We start from the raw sequence: 20,729 nt of genomic DNA on the forward strand, positions 1-20,729 counted from the left end.
CAGAGTGCTCATTTGAAGGGTCGGCGCAGACTCGATGGGCTGAATAGCCTCCTTCTGCACTGTCTATGATATCCCCGTGAACATGACATTCTGGACAATATTTACAGACCTGTACAACCCAGTCCAGTTTGTCAGTGTTCTTTAATCATACAAGGAAGTTACATTATTAAAACACGGTGAGAGTTTGAAGTGAGTCAAACTGACAGATTTATCACGATTACAAGAAGCAAACCAATTAGAAATTAATATTAACAGAGAATGATGGAAATACTCAGCAGGCCGGGCAGCTCGATAACGGCACTTACTCACCGCCTGAGCCCAAACTGAAGACAGCGAGTATCACAGCAGCAGCTGGTCTCCCACCTCCCCTCCCCTCCCCTCCTACTGAAAGTCAATGTGAGACTCACCGCTGAAAACCATGACAGTGAAATGTCCATCACCGTGAAAGAGGGAGAAAATGCGGGAGGATAGGGGGTCGAAATATCGACAGCTGCTCAATACAGAATGAACACTAAATTATTTTTGTTTCATTTTCTCACCCACCTTGTTTTGTGTTCTCCCTCTCTTTTCCTCCCTCTCTCCATCTCCCATCCTCTCAGATAAATTGGAGAATCCTGGAAAGACTATTCAGACCCCAGTATGAGAATCACTGAACTGATTCATCTCAAACACGGTGATCTATCGCCACCTTCCGCCTGTGGAGCAACATTACAGGCAGGAAGGACACCGGCTTCCTGCAGTTCACAACTCATTCTACCCAGTAAGTTCCTCTCTACAATTGAACTTCTATTTGTTTCTTCTCTCTCCCTCCTTCTTCCCCCCACCCCCCCCCCCCCACCCCAGCCCTACAGAGGTCCTTGCTGATCTTCAGTTCCCAGTTTCGATACAGCGTTTATACCCGGAATGTTAACCTGGTTTCTCTCTGCACCTGTGACTGACCTTTAATCCCGCAGATTGTCAATGGTGCGGTGTCTCCCCCACCGTCATTCAGTCCCGGAAAGGAGATGGGAAAGATTCAGTGAAAGTGAGGGTGAAAGTGTGGAGATGGGACATGCTGTCCACATTGTAAAATGACATCTGTCCAGCCTCCTAGTCCAGGAAAACCCCGATCCTTTGGGGAAGCTCACTCAGGCTGAGGGGAGTCTCAGAGGGGGAGGTCTTGGAAAAATAGCCACTTCCAGGTTCTAGTTTAACAATCCAAATTCCAAACTCGGACCTGAGGGCGATTAGCTCTTTCCTGCTCACAGACTCTCGGGTCACTCCCAGCCACCACTAGGTTTTCTCCCTCGCCCCCACCTCCCAGTAATGTCTCCCTGATGTGAATCCCTCTGATCCCAGGACACATTCCCAGGGGTTAAACCTCTCCGGGGTGTCAGGGAGCGGCTGCTGTTTGTCTCCGAGTCTCACATTGATCGGGTCCTCAGACAGGATGAGCCGGGGACTCGCTGTGGTCAGAACCAGAGTCAGAGAGGCTGGAGCTGGGGGAAAGTTAAAATAACACATTCAGTGATTTAAGAGGGAGGGGGGCAGCATGAGGAGTGAGGAAGAATCCCAACAGGAAAGAGGGGCGGTGAGGCGTGAGATGGAGGACAAAGGGTGGGGCTCTGGGGAGATGTGAGATGGAAGGGGATGACATGGGAGTTTTGAGAAAGGGAAGGGGAGCACGTGTGAGAGAGATAGAGCAGACCGTCAGGGGAGGCGAGAGCAGTGTTTTTTCAAACTTTTTTCCCGGGATCCACTTTAGTCAACTGGCCGAACTTCGGGACCCACACTGTGACACGGAAGCCTTTTTAAAAATAAATTTAGAAAACACAAATGTGACATGTAAGCCTGCTTGGTCCACATGATCGCGTTCCAATGAGCCTCATGTCTTGTAGCCTGCCTACCCAGCTTTGTTTCATTTCCTGCCCACAACCCTCCGTTGAATTTCGGCTACTTGCCACCTACATCTTCCACTATCTGCTGCTGCCATTGAGCCAACTAATCTTGAACTTTATTTGGTCTTGTATTTATTCCACTCATACTTTTAATTGCGAGTTTCGATTGGAAGCATAATGATATGGAACATGTTTTGGGGGCTTAGCCAGAGAGAGCGGTACAGCTAGCAGAAAGCATTTGGAAGTTGGGAAGCGATAAAATAACGGGATTGTTCATTGTCCATCCGGCACTGCTCACATTTCTAAGAAACTATTGATCTGTGATTACAGATCCGGGTTCGCCCTGCAGCGTCATGTAATTCTCTCATTCTTAATTCTATTGGGTTTTATACAGACCGGAACACGAGCTAACAACAGCAGTCGGAGCGAAATCATTGACAACCGGTAGGGATTGCCCCGCTCTGGCTGAAATCCTGCCATGATGTTTCCAATATCTCTCAATTTGTTGTCAGATTAAAGCAGCCTTTTTTTCGGGGGGGGGGGGGGGCGGGGGTAATCATGCATTCCACTGAATTTTTAAAAGTACATTTCAACACTATGAAACATTTTGGTGATACTTCTTCACAGCCATTCCTGTTGGATCAATCCGTCTTGCGACCGGTTCTCGATAAAATCCACAACAGACATCACACTGATCGGCTTTTAATTTCCTCATGGCCAGGTGTTGGAAATCGCCAGTGTCATGGGAATGTAACCATGTGCAGGCACGGGCTGCTATTGAATCAAATGTCAACAGGTGTAGAGAAACTGACAATGTAGCCCATGTGCTTAAAATGGATCTACCTTGTGAATTTCAGCAGACACCCAATGCTGCCGCTCGATTTGACTGCGGCTGTCGAAATAGTTTCAATAATTGTCTTCAGTGTCAGTATCAATCATGGCATTTTCTAATTGGGTCAATGCCGATGTCCTTTACTTATCAGGAGTACTATCAAACTACGAGTCAACACAAAGGTGACAAAATTCAATATTTATTGGAACGCAGCTGAAGGATTCAAACCAAATCGCGTGGTATCAAAGTGAGGAAATAGCAAAATTGCACCGTTCTTGAGTGTGGCCGAACCACCACGCTAACAGTCGATTGCGCTACCCGATGGAGCTGCAGAGACAGCAACCGCTACTAAAACCAGAATATTGCATGGGACATTTATGATGGGCACATGAGAACGGTCTTGTCTCCTCCATTCTGCAAACATCCATGTCACCATGAATAACTTATCCAGCAGCCTTCGACATTCCGGCCGTTTATTGGCGTTTATGTTTCCAGATTGTCATGAAGCCAATATTACGCTTTATTTCCTGATGTACAATAACTAAAGTCTGGTCAGTTACTAATTCTGCCAATTTCTCCAATCGGTTCAGAATACATCTTTCAGAGTCTGAAAGATGGCAAAAGTGCTTTGGCTATCGCTGTGCAGCCAGCGATCACACTTCATTGACATTTGTTTCCATTCCCCAAAACTCTTCCCAAGACTCATAAAGCTGCAGACTGTGTTTTCTGCCTTGTTCCGTTTCCATTTTACCCTCCCTCAAATGGCAATATTTTACAAAACATTGTGCGTTCTTCCACCTTGCGGAATGTCCAGGGATGTGGAAATTTAATTCGGCAGAGAGCATATGGCCGGCATTCTTCCGTTATATTTTCCCCCTGTTCCTGGGGGAGGAATCATCAATTAAACAAACAGTTACTTGTTCAAAAGTCAGTGACTTGAACAGATTTCTGGCCCATTTCCTTAAATATAGCCACCACTTAACTTTACAAATTGCTTAAAATGTATCATGTGGTTTTTATGGGAATTATTATGAATGCCAGATGGGTTGTGCGGGTGGAGTGTCCGTTGTTGGAACAGCATTGCATCGTAATACTCCAGAATTGGCTTGGGGGAAACTTACATAGTGCTTTCAGGTGAAAAGTGCCGATCCAACATTTTGTTTTACAATGGTGTGAACACGGGAATCGTTTCGTTACCTGCCAGGTAAAAGCTGGAGAAGTAATGCTTGCTCTATCAGAAATGAAGCGCAGGAGGGTCAGATATCCAGATACTAAGAATATAAAATCCATCCATTGCAAAGCTGTTTCAGACCGTGGCGGGAAGGTCGCGACCCTGAGCTCCGCGACCCTTCTTCCACCCTCCAGTGACCCACCCGCGGGTCACGACCCACACTTTGATGACCCCTGATCGACAGGGAAGGCGGTGGGGCAGTTGAGGAAGGCGAGAGGGTCGATATATGAGTATGGTGAGAAGGCGAGAAGGGGTGACATGTGGCGCTGTGAATAGCACTGGGACTGCGGCGCTGAGGACCCGGGTTCAAGTCCCAGCTCTGGGTCACTGTCTGTGTGGAGTTTGCACATTCTCCCCCTGTTTACGTGGGTTTCATCCCCACACGCCAAAGATGTGCAGGGTAGGTGGATTGGCCACGCTAAATTGCCCCTTAATTGGGAAAAAAAAAGAATTGGGTGCTCCAAATTTAAAGAAAAGAGAAGACCAGGAGGATGCTAGCACGCCAGCTCAGGAAAAGGGAGGCGGCCAGGAAGATAGGTAGAGTGAAGGACAGAGGGGGGAACACAGTCTTGGACACAGCCCCAGCGGGGGTGAATGGGGTGTTTCAGGAGTTTTACCGTCGGTTGTATGAGTCGGAGCGCCCAGCTGGGGTGGAGGGGATGAGGCAGTTTTTGGAAGGTTTGGAGTTTCCAATGGTGGAGGGAGGGTTGGTGAAGGGTTTGGGAGCCCGATCGGGATTGTAGAAGTAGTAGAGGGATTGGAGGCCTTGCAGTCGGGTAAGGCCCCGGGAACCGGACAGTTACCCAGTGGAAGTTTAGAAGAAGTTTTCTGGGATGCTGGGTCAGCTGTTGGTGAGGGCATTTAATGAGGCAAGGGAGCGGGGTGTTCTTTCCCCAACAATGTCCCAATCATTGATCCTGAAGCGGGAGAAGGAATCAGAACAATGCGGGTCATACAGACCAATCTCCCTACTGAATGTGGATGCCAAATTGCTGGCCAAAGACCTGGCCTTGAGGATAAAGGACTGTGTTCCATGGATGAGAGGGTAAGACCAGGCGCGGTTAGTTGGGAATTATCTGTGGGCGAGCCTGGGATGGTTTGGGTAGGGCTTTGTTAACTGTGTTGCTTGCTGTACCAGGCAACGGTGACGAGTGTGCAGACAAACCGGGTGAGTTCAGACTACTTTAGACTGCACTGGGGATCAAGGCAGGGGTGCCCCTCTCCTCACTGTTGATTGCCTTGGCCGTAGCGCCATTGGCGATGGCACTGAGAGCATCAAAGGCCTGCAAAGTGCTACTCGGGGGGAGGGGGAAACACAGGGTCTTGTTATATACAGACGACCTACTCCGATATATTTCTGACCTGTTGGGGGGGATGGGGGAGATTATGCGGATCTTAGGGGAGTTTGGTCGGTTTTTGGGGCACAAATTGAACATGGGTAAGAGTGAGGTTTTTGTGATCCAGGTGAGGGAGCAGGGGAAGGGACTTGTGGAATGGCCATTTAAAGTGGTGGGAGGTTTTGTTACTTGAGTATTCAGGTGGCACGGGGATGGGAGCAGATACATAAATAGCAACATAAATAGCTACATAAAGAGTAGTTTAGCTCAGTGGGCTAGACAGCTGATCTATGATGCAGAACAATGCTAGCAACCAGCTGAGAATTCTGAATTTTCCCTCTGTGTACCCAAACAGGCGTCGGAATGTGGTGACTAGGGGCTTTTACGCAGCAACCTCATTGCAGTGTTAACGTAAACCTACTTGTGACAATAAAGGCTATTTATTTTATTTAATTAAATTTGGCCCGGCCGAACTTAAGGAACTATTACTGGTTGACAATTATCGCCATGATTAGGAAGTGGGTAGTGGGGGAGGAGTCGGTGTGGGAGCAGGTAGAGGTGGTGTCATGTCAGGGCGCACGTTTGGGGGCATTGGTAATGAATGCTCTGCCGTTCTTGCCGGTCCGGTATGCTACAAACGCGGTGGTAGTGGCGGCTCTGAGATTTGGGGATGTGGCGAAAGCATATGGGAGCAGACGGAGCATCAGTGTGTGCTCCAATTTGTGATAATCGTCGGTTTGTCCCAGGAATGTTGGATGGGGGTGGGGGGTGGTTTCGGAGGTGGCAGAGCGTGGGGATTGAGAGGCTTGGAAGTCCGTTTATTGGTGGGAGCTTTCCCTGTTTGGAGGATCTGGAGAGGAGTTTGAATTGCCGGGAGGGAATGGATTTCGTTATCTGCAGGTGAGGGATTTTGTGCGAAGGCAGGTTTTGACCTTTCCACTTCTACCGCCACAGTGGATACGTGACAAGGTAGTCGCTGGAACGAGAGTGGAAGAGGGGAAGATCTCGGAAATCTATAAAGAACTTATGGAGTTGGAGGAAATCTAGATAGGGGAGATAAAGCGTAAATGGGAAGATGAGTTGGGAACGGAGTTAGAGGCGGGTCTGTGGGAGGATGCGCTGAGCAGAGTCAACATGTCCTCACCATGTGCCAGGTTCAGCCTGATACAATTCAAGGTGGCCCACCGGGCACACATGTGGCCCGGATGAGCAGGGTTTTTGAGGTTGAGGTGTGCAGGAGGGCCCACAAATCATGTCCACATGTTTTGGGCATGTCCAAAGCTTAGGGGATACTGGCAGGGATTTGCGGATATCATGTCCATGGTGCTAAAAATGAGGGTGGCACCGTGTCCAGAGGTGGCGATTTTTGGAGTGTCAGAAGAGCCGGGAGTCCAGGTGGCGCGAGAGGCCAACGTTTTGGCCTTTGCCTCCTTGGTAGCCCAGAGACAGATCTTATTAGCGTGGAGGGACTCGGAACCCCCGAAATCAGGGGTATGCGTTAGTGACATGGCTGTAAGTTTGCCCTGAGAGGATCAATATTAAAGTTCGTTTGGAGTTGGCAGCCATTTATCGACTTCTTCGGGGAAAACTTAACTGTCAGCAGATACAATAAGGGTGGGGTGGGGTGAGGGAGTAAGGGGTCAGCGGAAGTTAGGTTAGTTTGGTTTAGCTCAGGCAGGAACAGTGAGAGGTGGAGGGGATGTGACACACTGCATTATGTTTACATTTGTCTTTGTATCTTTTGTTGTTATAAAATCATCAATGCCTCAATTAAATGTTTGTTCAAAAAAAATCTCGATGGCCTGAGGGCTTTTTACAGTTAGCAGTAACGCTATTTTCCATTCATCAGGCTGCACTTGTAAACCTAAAGCTGCCACGTACAAGGGAAACTGCTGCTTAAACTCGCGTCAATTTGCACCGACGTTACCAGTTACATGAAAACTTTGTGGTGTTTTCAAACCATCCATCTTTTTCTTCTGTGACCAGTTCAGCATTGAGATATTTCTGGTGATGCTCTCCATTTATTAGGTTTTCTTTGTCGTATCATTTCCGAATTTCTTCACTTCAAATCTTCAATTCGCCGATCACCATGGTATCATGTCACGTTCTTCTATGTTGCAATGATTGAGTCAGTGCACCAAAGATCGTTTAGTTCTTGACTAGTTAGATTTCAACTACAATGGGAGAGGTAACACTGAGCATGACTATCCATGACGGACTTCTCACTCCGAATCCGCGAGGCTTCAGTGTCACATGGTGTAACTCGGCTGCCACCTACTGGTTGGAGGTCCAACATATATATACATATCTATATACATCTAGAATTGCTTATGCATATCTTTACAGTTAGCACCGCTGCCTTGGATTGGGCCTGGGTGGGGAGCTGTTTCAGAGGGTCAATGCAGACTCGATGGGTCGAATGTCTCCTTTGGCACTGTAGGAATTCTATGTTGTTTTATATTATTTATGCAAAAAGCGCAGACTCGTATGAATTAGGAGATTAAACATCCCCAGAAAATCGGCAATGAACTCACAGAATATCAGACAATATCACTGCTATAAAACAAGTTATTTATTTCCAACCTACAGTGGACTCTCATCTCCTCGTTTCCCCTTTCGCGTTACGTTCCCATCAGGAATGCACAAAGAGTTTTAACAAGTCTTTCCAATGTGATTCTGTAAACTCCCCGAACATGGAACAACGGGATTTTCGAGGCGATGCATGACACGGGAGCAAAAGTGAAAATGCTGGAAAATCTCAGCAGGTCTGGCAGCATCTGTAGGGAGAGAAAAGAGCGAACGTTTCGAGTCCGATGACTCTTTGTCAAAGCTTGACACAGGAGGTTCAGAAGGGGATGGTGACAATATTGATCAGGCAGAGGGAGATGTACTGGTCACAGGAATCTTCGGTCTGGCAATGAGTCTGCTTTTCATTGATTCATTTACCGTGTTCGACAGTGATTGCACATCCACAGAATGTGGAGCAGATTGGTTGAAATATTATTTGGATTCATTAAGTAGTAAAGATCGATGTAAGGTGTAGGAATCTGAAAGTCCTGCTTGTTTCAGGTATGGGGATGACAACATTTTAAAATGACATTTTAAAAGTTACTGGATAGAGTGGTGATTCGGTGGAGGAGAGCTGGGGTCAGCCACTTTCTCAACACAGATGTTGTATCGGGTGAGATACCCTTGCTGCTGAGCAAGCCATGCATGAAAAAGGCACGAAGGGAATTGGACGTAGAACATGACAAAAAAAATAGCCTTTGGAAAGCCAGCAGATTTGCAATTTCCTTGATCCGTTTAACAAAACCCAGCATCTCCACTCAGAATGTTAAAGACGGTTTAACAATATCAGGTGAAAGGAGTTTGAGGAAAAAAATCAAATCAAAATGTTATACTAACAATTTGCTCACCACTCCTGCCATAGATTAAGCAGAGGGCAGCACGGTAGCACAGTGGTTAGCACTGTTGCATCACAGCTCCAGTTCCCCAGGTTCGACCCCGGCTTGGGTCACTGTCTGTGCGGAGTCTGCATGTTCTCCCCGTGTCTGCCAGGGTTTCCACCGGGTGCTCCAGTTTCCTCCCACAGTCCAAAGATGTGCAGGTTCGGTGGATTGGCCATGATAAATTGCCCTTAGTGTCCAAAAAGGTTAGGTGAGGCTACTGGGTTACGGGGATAGGGTGGAGGTGTGGGGATAAGGTAGGGTGCTCTTTCCAAGGGCCGGTGCAGACTCGATGGGCCGAATGGCCTCCTTCTGCATTGTAAATTCTATGATTCTATGAATGTCCTCTCTGCTCCTTTGGGAGGAGGGATTTTACACGGAAGAGTTTCCAAATCGATCCCAATAAAATGCGGTTTCAGTCCGCCCCATTTCCATTGCTCTACTTCACATTGACACGCCCATAACCTGTCAAGTACTTCCTCATGATGGGCGGCATTGTGCGGGACATGAATCCACAGAATTCCTGATCCAGAGTTTGGGGTCACAATCAGATACAAAACAAGCTCTACATACATTCTGTGCGTGTTAAAGTCATTTTTGAATTCAAGCTTCCCTGTCAATGTATTAACTCTCTCTGCCTCAATCAATTCACTGTGACAGCATGTTTCATATTCTCACCACTGTCTCTGTGAAGAAACCGCTCAGGATATTGGAGGATAGATGACGCTCCAAGTCCTTCCAACATCAGTTGATGATATTGTTTGGGCCTCTGACCCTGTGAGGGATGCAGTGAACACAGAGAGTTGTGTTCTGGACAGAGAGCTGTGTTATGGACAGGAAGCTGTGATATGGACAGAGAGCTGTGATATGGACAGAGAGCTGCGTTATGGACAGGAAGCTGTAATATGGACAGTGAGCTGTGATATGGACACATTGACTTCACATTTTTGTGCTTCATTACGAGCGCAATGACAAACGCATTTCAATGAATGGATGCAGATCTTCCTGGTAATGGCAGCAAGTTCAGACTGAAGGACAATACAATGGAATCTCAATCCCGCCCATCCTCCTCGGAAAGGGCACCCTACCTAAGCCCACTCCTCCACCCTATCTCCATAACTCAGGAACCCCATCTAACCATTTTGGACATTAAGGGCAATTTGGAATGGCCAATCCACCTAACCTGAACATCTTTGGACTGTGGGAGGAAACTGGAGCACACGGAGGAAACCGAGGCAGACTTGGGGAGAACGTGCATACTCCGCACAGACAGCTGCAACACATTCCAGCAGAAGCACTGGATTACCATCAAACAGTGGGGAGGTGGGGGAAGAGGGCAGCATCTCCGCCTCCTCCCTTATTTCAAGGGCACTTAAAACTAATTGAAATACCTTTAACAGTGCCATACTAAAGATCAACAAACCCCACACAAAACAAGGACCGAACTCCGAACCTTCTGGTCAGTGAGTTCAAGCTAGTGTGCTTGCCTATTTAATGTCTACTAGCCTAAAACTGATCTACCAGATATTCACTCATTTATTTTGCGTTAGGCCATTGTTTGTTAAACTTGTGGGTTTCCAGTACAGGTATGTTTTTAAATTTCAGGTTTCCAGTAACTTTTATGTTTTGATCTTCATAAAATCAGAATTCTTGATGATTTGGACACCCCTCTCCCCCAAACAAAAAATCAGTATCATATGCACATCCATTTAACTGAGAGAGATTATAATTATCAAGGCAAGTAATTACCTGTAGCGCACCTGTTCAAAAGCAAATTGGGACAAGCTTCTCGGTATTTTGCACCCCCCCCCCTAAGTTTTACTTCTCTCAGTATTTTGCACACCCCTCTAAGTTTTACTTCTCTGTTGTTCTCTTAAATATTAATGTTGTCGCTTCACAGCACCAGGGTCCCAGGTTCCATTCCGGGTTTGGGAAACTGTCTGTGTGGAGACTGCACGTTCTCCCAGCGTCTGCGTGGGTTTCCTCTGGGTGCTCCGGTTTCCTCCCACAGTCCAAAGATGTGCAGGTTAGGCGGATTGGCCATGATAAATTGCACTTAGTGTCCAAAAAGAGGGTAGGTGGGGTTACGGGGATAGAGTGGAGATGTCGTCATTAGTAAGAATCAGCTATTTGCTTGGATTGCATTTTAGCTCATGACCCCTGCACAGGAGCTGGATAATCATGACCCTTGCACAGGCTCAGTTATATTAATGGATTCCACAACACCGACCACTGGAGCCCAGGCAGTTTCCCACCTGTTTCTGGAATATTTCTTTGCCCAGCAGGTCTGGAGAGATGATGCGATGGGTTTCCTGATGTGGCCGGTTCCTCCCAGACAATTTCATAATTCAGGAAGAAAAGCAAAATACTGCAGAAGTTGGAAATCTGAAATAAAGACACAAATGCGGGAAATATTCAGCAGGTCAGGCAGCATCTGTGGAGGGGAATACAATTAATGTTTCAGGTTTCAGAACACTGATGAAAGGTCATCTCGGCCTTTAGTGAAGGAATCATGTGGAATTCTCTCCATCTGCAGCCTGTGGATACTGAGACAATTGCAGCTTCCCAGAGTATCCAGGGTTGTGGAGCTGAGCTGGGTAAATGAAGCTGGGATAAATTCAAACATGATCGACTTGAAAGGCGGAAACGTTGGAGAGACTGATTGCCCAACTTGTTCCATTCTCCCTCCGGCCAGCTCAGTCCTTCAGGTGAGATATTAAACCTCGGCCGCGTCCGCTTCAAGTGGGTGCTTCAGATTCCACAGTAAAGAGGAGCAGGGGAGTTCTCCCGGTGTCCTGGACAACATTCCTCCCTCAACCTACACCGTCAACGAGAGGTTAACTCATGTTCTGTGGCATCTAGCTGTGTGTAAATTGGCCTGTGTATTTTTCTACATATCGACGGTTTCTGTACTTGTGAGTAATCCATTGCAGATTCAGTAAGTTTACGGGATGCGTTGAGACTCTGTGTGAAATTATCGGCTGGATTCTCTGACTAAGTGCTGATGCTGGGCAGGATTTGGGGATTTCCATGACAGCAGACCTGGTGCTGCACCTGGATGGATTTAGTGACTGTTAAGACACCTCGGAGCTCGAGTCCGGGAATAAAACTGTTTTCCTGTCACAGTGTCTCCAACACCATCCACCATCCCAGAGATACTCACTTTGAAGAGGCCCATGGGACACCGTCTGTTGCGTACCACATAGATGTTGCGGTTCAGCAAGTGGAGGCAGGAACTACCAAAGGGGTGGAGGGTCGGAGGGCGAGCCTACCCCAGGCAGTCAGCGGGCATGGGATAGGGGTACGATCAGCCCCGGGAGGGGATAGCTAGCACAGGAGGTGCGAGAGCAAGCGGGGGCCGCGGCTCACCTCCCAGTAGGGACGTAGCATGTCGAGGTGGGGGGGGGGGACAGGGCCGGGGGGAATGCTAAGGGCGGGATGGAGAGGGGATTGCGCGGGGGGGGGGGGATGGAGGGACAGTAGGGGAGTGAGGGGAGAAAGAACACAAAGGGAACACGAAGGGAAGAAAGGGTTGGTCTCCAGATTGGCTTCAGCGGGTAAGCCACAGGTTCAGAGAACAAGATGGCGCAGCAAGCAGCCACTTTGGAGGGTCTCTGAACAAAGGGAAACCCTGGACTGCAGGGGCGCATCTACCAGGTTAGTCTGGCTGATTCCGCAGGAAGGGGTGGACAAAACCCGCCCCCACCAGGATTATCACCTGGAATGTTCGGGGACTTAATAACAGAATGCGGATCATATCGACCCATTTCACTGCTCAATGTGAATGCGGACCTACTTGAGAAAGTCATGGCTAAGAGACTTGATATGGTCCCACCCAGCAAGAGTGGTTACTGGGAGATCAGATTGGGAGCCAACAATGGGAGAAGGAGGGATTGTCCTCCCGGTAACAGGCCTAGGTAAGAGGGGCTTCCTTTTCATTGAGGCTGTGTGGGGGTGGGGAAGGGGAAATGTCTTTCTCACAAGACCTGTATCTTAAAGCACACATTAGAGCGTGGTACAGTGGTTAGCACTGCTGCATCACTGTGCCAAAGACCCAGCTTCAATTCCAGCCTTGGCTGTCTGTGCGGAGTCTGCACTTCCTCCCAGTGTCTGCCTGGGTTTCCTCTGGTTTCCTCCCACAGTCCAAAGATGTGCAGATTAGGTGGATTTGACACGTTAAATTGCCCCTGAGTGTCTGAAAGTATAGGTGGGGTTACTGGATTGGTGCAGACTCGATGGGAAAACTCACAGGGATTCTATGATTCTTCGGGAATTTTCACTGCCCTGAACTGTACAGAATATTGTGTCAGAACAATTCAGTGTCTTTTACACTCATGGGGTTTGAGGCAAAATTCTCCTTAAAGCACATGAAGAAATACAGAGTCAGTCTGAGAAAGTGGATTCAAATTATTTGCTGTTGTTTCTTGTTCCACCTCCACTAAAGGCTCAATGACCTGAAACAGAACGATTGCAACTCAGAAACCCCAAGTTCGATTTGATTTAAACAAAGTATTATTAAAATCAAACTTTTCATGCTCTCTGTCGTTGTTAAAAGCTAATTGTTTGGCCCGCGACTCTTTTGCTCCCCGTTTTCGAAATGAAATGTAAAAGTTCCGGTCTTCTGAGCCGGGCTTCAATTCTGGGGCCATTCTGTCCGGAAGTAATATCAACCAGGGATCCTAACAATATTTACAGCAAGATTATTTAACTCTTAGACTACAACTACGTTTAACAGAGACAAGAGTTGACGGCGAACTCATTAAATGAATAATAAAATAATATAAGGAGGCATTTTCGGTTCCAAGCACGGACTCCATCAATTCTATTGGATTGCGTTAGTCTCTGATCGTGCGCGGTATGGAACTAGATCAGTGGGGAGAGTTGAACTTCCCGCCACTGAAACCCAGACTGACAAGGATCCTGTTCAGTTTCACAATTATCCACACATTTCTTCCCCACCATTATTGCACTGAAATTGTCCTCGAGACACAGCACTGCTTTGGTGTCAATCTGATTCGGGGAGGTGGCGCGTTTTAACTCTAACTAAATACTGCGACAAATGTCAAAACTTACCCATTTATGGCGATCCTGATGTGTCTGCATTTCCCACACAATTGTACCGATTAAGTGACATGTAATAACAAATCCTCCCCAATGGTAGCCAAGGAATATAATCCAACAATTAAATTGATTGAAATCAATTTTCAGAATGTGGAATTAATCAGATCCAGTGTAAAATGCCCAACAATCAAAATATGATCCAACACAGACGGAGTTCGGTCTCTCCCATCCGTCCGTGAACCTACAAAGGCACTCCCCATTTCTCGGGCTGTTTTGAATGGGCACCGTAAGAAGTCTTGGTGAAAGTCCAACAGATGTGTTTCGGATCAGTAGCTTTCGGAGCACAGCTCCTTCCTCAGGTGAATGAAGAGGTCGGTTCCATAAACACATATATAGACAAAGTCAACAATGCACGACTGATTGATATTTATTGTCACATGCACCGAAGTACAGTGAAAAATATTTTTCTGCGGCCAAGGGAATGTACACGGTACATAGTAGACAAAAGAATAATCGACAGAGTACATTGACAGTGGTGCATCAACAAATCGTGATTGGTTACAGTGTGGAACAAGGCCAAACAAGAGCAGCATAGGGCGTCGTGAATAGTGTTCTTACAGGGAACAGATCAGTCCGAGGGGGAGTTGTTGAGGAGTCTAGTAGCTGTGGGGAAGAAACTGTTCCTATGTCTGGATGTGCAGGTCTTCAGACCTCTGTATCTTCTGCCTAGTGAAAGGGTCTGGTAGAGGGCAAAGCCTGGGAGTGAGGGGTCTCTGACAATGTCTGCCTTTCTGAGGCAGCAGGAGGTGTATAAAGAATCAATAGGAGGATGGCAAACGTGTGTGATGCGTTGGGTTGAGTTCACCACACTCTGCAGGTTCTTGCGATCTTGGGCCAAGTAGTTGCCACACCAAGCTGTGATGAAGCCAGATAGGATGCTCTCTATGGTACATCTGTCGAGGTTTGTGAGAGTCGTTGCAGACATGCTGAATTTCTTTAGCTTCCGTAGGAAGTAGAGATGCTGTTGGGTTTTCCTGACTGTTGCATCAACGTGAGTGGACCAGGACAGACTGTTGGTGATGGTGACCCCCCAGGAAATTAAAGCTATCAACCATCTCTACAGTCTCAGCAGTTTTATAATCTTTATTGTCACAAGTAGGCTTACATTAACACTGCAATAATGTTACTGTGAAAAGCCCCTAGTCGCCATATTCCGTCGCCAGTTCGGGTACACTGAGGGAGAATTCAGAATGTGCAATTCGCCTAACAAGCACACCTTTTGGGACTTGTGGGAGGAAACCGGTGCACCCGGAGGAAACCCACGCAGACACAGGGAGAAGGTGCAGACTCCACACAGACAGTGACCCAAACGGGAAATGAACCCGGGTCCCAGGCGCTGTGAAGCAGCAGTGCTAACCACTATGTCACCATCACCGCCCAGAAACTTACTGCATTCGCAATGAATTATTCGCAAAGGGAGAAAGTCGTTATTGTGGAAATGAAGCGGCTTTCGAAACACAAAGAAGTCACATTCGACTTGAATCCTTAACTCTGCTTCTCCCAGGGAAGTGCGGGCTTTGTTCCCGCGCTATGAAAACTGTGGCGGGAAAAGGGGGCGCAGGAAGGAGGGGGCCTCACATGCAGGGAGGCTAAGGACAAACGGAGAAGCCGAGGTCAGCCAGAGTTTGTTGACGCCAGGAAGCAATATGGGGGGAGCAATCAAGCGAGAGGGGAATCTAGCGGGGGGGGGGGGATTAACTGGGTTGCTGCTGCTAAGGGGAAGGGGGAGCTGTTACGGGATGGGATGGTCAGAATGGGAGGGTGCCGTCTGGGGGACAAGCGGATGCGTGGGAACCGGGTGAGGAGCTGGTTTAAAAAAGGAGATGGCTAGTCGACGATGGGAGGGGGGTAAAGAGCCCCCCAACCTGGTTGATCACGTGGAACGTGAGAGGGTTGAATGGGCCGATTAAGAGGGCAAGGGTATTTGCGCACCGAAAGAAGCTAAAGGCAGACGTGGTCATGCTTCAGGAGACGCACCTGAAACTGGCGGATCATGTCAGATTAAGAAAAGGATGGGTGGGACAGGTATTCCACTCGGGCTTGGATGCAAAAAATAGAGGGGTGGCAATACTGGTGGGGAAACGGGTATCGTTTGAGGCGAAGACCATAGTGGTGGACAGTGGGTGTAGGTACGTGATGGTGAGTGGCAGGTTGCAATGTGAAGCGGTGGTGCTGGTGAACGTTTATGCCCCGAACTGGGATGATGCGAACTTTATGAAGCGTATGTTGGGGCGCATCCCGGACCTGGAGATGGGAAAGTTGGTAATGGGGGGGAACTTCAACATGGTGCTGGACCCAGGGTTGGACCGGTCCAGATCTAGGACTGGGAGGAGGCCGGCAGCGGCCAAGGTGCTTAAGGGCTTTATGGAGCAGATGGGAGGAGTGGATCCCTGGATATTTACTAGACCGAGGAGTAAAGAGTTTTCCTTCTTCTCCCACGTCCATAAAGTGTACTCCCGGATAGACTTCTTTGTCCTGGGAAGGGCGCTGATCCCAAAGGTGGCAGGAACGAAGTATTCGGCTATAGCCATTTCAGATCATGCCCCACATTGGGTAGATCTGGAACTAGGTGAGGAAAAGGAGCAGCGTCCACTTTGGAGATTGGACATGGGACTGTTGGCGGACGAGGGGGTATGTGGAAGGGTGAGGGGATGTATTGAAAGATACCTAGAGGTCAATGATGACGGAGAGGTCCAGGTGGGAGTAGTCTGGGAGGTGTTGAAGGCAGTGGTTAGAGGGGAGCTGATCTTCATAAGGGCGCATAAGGGGAAACAAGAGGGTAAAGAAAGTGAGAGACTGATGGAGGAGATTCTGAGGGTGGATAGGCAATATGCGGAGGCTCTGGACGAAGGGCTATACAGGGAAAGACGGAGACTACACACGGACTTTGACTTGTTGACCACGGGTAAGGCGGAGACGTAATGGAGGAAGGCACAGGGAGTACAGTATGAATACGGAGAGAAGGCGAGCCGACTGCTGGCCCAACAACTTAGGAAGAGGGGGGGTGGCGAGAGAGATCGGAGGGGTTAGAGACAAGGAGGGAAGGATGGAACAGAGAGCGGAGAGGGTGAACGGGGTGTTTAAGGTATTCTACGAGAGGCTGTATAAGGCCCAACCCCCAGAAGGGAAAGAGGGAATGATGCATTTCCTAGACCAGTTGGAGTTCCTGAAGGTTGAGGAGCAGGAGATGACAGGACTAGGAGCGCAGATTGAGGTGGAGGAGGTGGTAAAAGGAATCGGGAACATGCAGGCAGGGAAGGCCCCGGGACCAGATGGGTTCCCGGTGAAATTTTATTGGAAATATGTGGACCTGCTGGCCCCACTTCTGACAAGAACCTTCAATGAGGCTAAGGAAAGGAGGACACTACCCCCGACGACGTCGGAGGCGACGATATCGCTGATCCTGAAAAGAGACAAAGACCCGCTGCAGTGCGGGTGATACAGGCCTATCTCCCTCCTGAACTTAGATTCCAAGTTATTGGCCAAAGTGATGGCGGCAAGGATGGAGGACTGTGTCCCTGGGGTGGTGCATGGTGACCAAACAGGGTTTGTTAAAGGGAGGCAATTGAATACCAATATACAAAGGTTGTTGGGGGTGATGATGATGCCCCCACCGGAGGGGGAGGCGGAGATAGTGGTGGCTATGGATGCAGAGAAGGCATTTGATAGAGTGGAGTGGGACTACCTGTGGGAGGTACTGAAGAGATTTGGATTTGGAGAGGGGTTCATTAGATGGGTTCAGCTCCTGTACGGGGCCCCGGTGGCAAGTGTGACTACAAACAGGCAACGATCCGACTACTTCCGACTATATAGGGGCACAAGACAGGGGTGCCCCCTGTCCCCGTTACTGCTTGCGTTGGCAATTGAGCCATTGGCCATAGCGCTGAGGGGTTCTAGGAAGTGGAGAGGGGTACTTAGAGGAGGAGAAGAACATTGGGTGTCATTGTACGCGGATGATTTGTTGTTATATGTCGCGGACTCAGTGGAGGGGATGCCTGAGATAATGCAGACACTCAGGGAGTTTGGAGAGTTTTCGGGATACAATTTGAATATGGGGAAGAGTGAACTGTTTGTGATGCACCCCGGGGAACAGGGCAGGGGAATAGACGATCTGCCGTTGAGGAGGGTAACAAGAGATTTCCGGTATTTAGGGATCCAGGTGGCCAGGAACTGGGGAACCTTGCGGAAGCTTAACTTGACACGACTGGTAGAGCAGATGGAGGAGGACTTTAAGAGGTGGGACATGATGCCCCTGTCATTGGCGGGCAGGGTGCAGGCGGTTAAAATGGTGGTCCTCCCGAGGTTTCTTTTTGTGTTTCAGTGCCTCCCCATACTGATTACAAAGGCCTTTTTTAAGAAGGTGGACAGAAGTATCATGAGCTTTGTGTGGGCCGGAAAGACCCCAAGGGTAAAGAGGGGGATCCTGGAGCGCAGTAGGGATAGAGGGGGACTGGCACTGCCAAGTCTGAGTGATTATTATTGGGCCACCAACGTATCTATGATATGTCAGTGGATGAGGGAAGAAGAATGAGCGGCGTGGAAAAGGCTGGAGATGGCGTCCTGTAGGGGAACTAGCTTAAAAGCACTGGCGACGGTGCCGTTATCGTTCTCCCTGAAAAAATACACCACAAACCCAGTGGTGGTGGCGACTCTGAAGACTTGGGGGCAGTGGAGACGACATAGGGGAGTGACGGGTGCCTCAGTGTGGTCCCCGATAAGGAACAACCACAGGTTCGTCCTGGGAAGGATAGATGGGGGATTTCAATCTTGGCAGCGAGCAGGAATTACGAAGCTGAAGGACTTGTTCTTGGACGGGACGTTCGCGAGTCTGGGAGCACTGACAGACAAATACGGGTTGCCACCTGGGAATGCATTTCGGTATATGCAAGTGAGGGCATTTGTGAGGCAACAGGTGAGGGAATTTCCGCACCTCCCGGCGCAAGGGATCCAGGACAGAGTGATTTCGGGGGCATGGGTGGGTGATGGTAGGATGTCCGATATATACAGGGAAATGAGAGACGAGGGGGAGACGATGGTAGAGGAGCTGAAAGGAAAATGGGAGGAAGAGCTGGGGGAAGAGATTGAGGAGGGGCTGTGGGCAGATGCCCTAAGTAGGGTAAATTCCTCGTCCTCGTGTGCCAGGCTCAGCCTTATCCAATTCAAGGTTCTACTCAGGGCGCATATGACGGGAGCAAGATTGAGCAGGTTTTTTGGGGTAGAGGATAGGTGTGGGAGGTGCGCGGGAAGCCCGGCGAACCACACCCACATGTTTTGGTCATATCCGGAATTACACGGGTTCTGGGTTGGTGTGGCAAAGGTGATTTCAAAGGTGGTGGGGGCCCGGGTCGAACCAAGCTGGGGGTTGGCTATATTTAGGGTTGCAGATGAGCCGGGAGTGCAGGAGGCGAGAGAGGCCGATGTTTTGGCCTTTGCGTCCCTAGTAGCCCGGCGAAGGATTCTACTTATGTGGAAAGAAGCTAAACCCCCGGGCGTGGAGGCCTGGATAAACGACATGGCAGGGTTTATAAAACTGGAGCGGATAAAGTCTGCACTAAGAGATTCGGCTCAGGGGTTCACCAGGCGGTGGCAACCATTCCTCGACTATCTTGCAGAGCGATAAGGGAAAATAGGAAAGATAGCAGCAGCAACCCGGGCGGGGGGGGGGGGGGGGGGGGGGAGGGTGCATTTGGGTCTTCGGGATTTTTTTGTGTGGTGTTATATATTAGATGCTCATATTTATTTTCTCAATGTTATTATTTCTTTTTGTTTATTATTTGTTGATGGCACTTGCCATTAGTTAATATATTATTTTAAAAACGATCAATGTATATATTGTTACAAGTTGTAAAAATTGAAAATTCTTGGTTGATCGAAAAACTTTAATAAAATATATATTTTTTAAAAGAAACTGACGAGGGATTTGAGCACAGGGGGCTGCGGACTGTAATGAAGTGACGGGGCTGTCAGACTGGAATCTGCCTTGTGTCTCTTTAAAAGCGAGCCTGCACTGAGGGGAGAGCCGCCAGCAGTCAGCCAGACTCGATCATTTGAACTGATAACACGAAAGCTCAGCGAGTGATGCTCTGGAAGTGTGCGCACCATGGAGACTCCAGGAGAGACTTTAAAGACTTGTTTTACTGTCCCTCGCCATTATTATTGTCTGTACATAAAATTATCAAATTCTACAGTGAGAATATGCTCTCAAATATACAACTGGGCTTCGTAACAAAAAAAAAACTCTGCTTCTCCCTCCACAGATGGGTTTTGCCAGCACTTTGTGTTTTCATTATCTATCCCTTTGGGATGTGGTTTTCAGCCCCTCCCATTTTCCATTGGTCTGCCCCACATTCTTCCCCCCACAGCTGGAATGTACTTTCTCAATGCCTGGGAGGGCAGCCCTGTCTGAGATGTGAATTCACAGATACAAGGTTCCTGATCCAGTCTTTGAGGATCTGAAGATTTTGTTTTCTATTTTCAAACATGACCTTAATTTCCTCAAACAGATAAAAAAAAAACAAGCTTCGTGTTCATTCTGTGCGATACAAAGTCATCTTGGAATTCGAGTGTCGCTGTCAATGTGTCAACTCTCTCTCCCTGAATCAATGCCTGTGACAGCGAGTTCCCCATTCTCCCCACTCTCTGTGAAGAACAGTCCTCAACACATAAGCCTGCTTTGTAGTCACATTGCTAATGCGTTACCGCACTTTGCAATAAGGTCTCCGCTTCTAAAATATTGAATCGGACAGGAGGCGCTTTGAGACGGACGGGGTTAGTGGAATGCGCTGCAAAACCGCAGGACTTCACTTGCTGGCAAATAACATCAAACCTCAGGTTCAAACCCTTTAAAGATCTTCTCTGTCGCCGTTATGAAAATTACACTTTGAC

This window comes from Scyliorhinus torazame, chromosome 14 (assembly GCF_047496885.1).
Source record: "Scyliorhinus torazame isolate Kashiwa2021f chromosome 14, sScyTor2.1, whole genome shotgun sequence".
Lineage (NCBI taxonomy): Eukaryota > Metazoa > Chordata > Chondrichthyes > Carcharhiniformes > Scyliorhinidae > Scyliorhinus > Scyliorhinus torazame.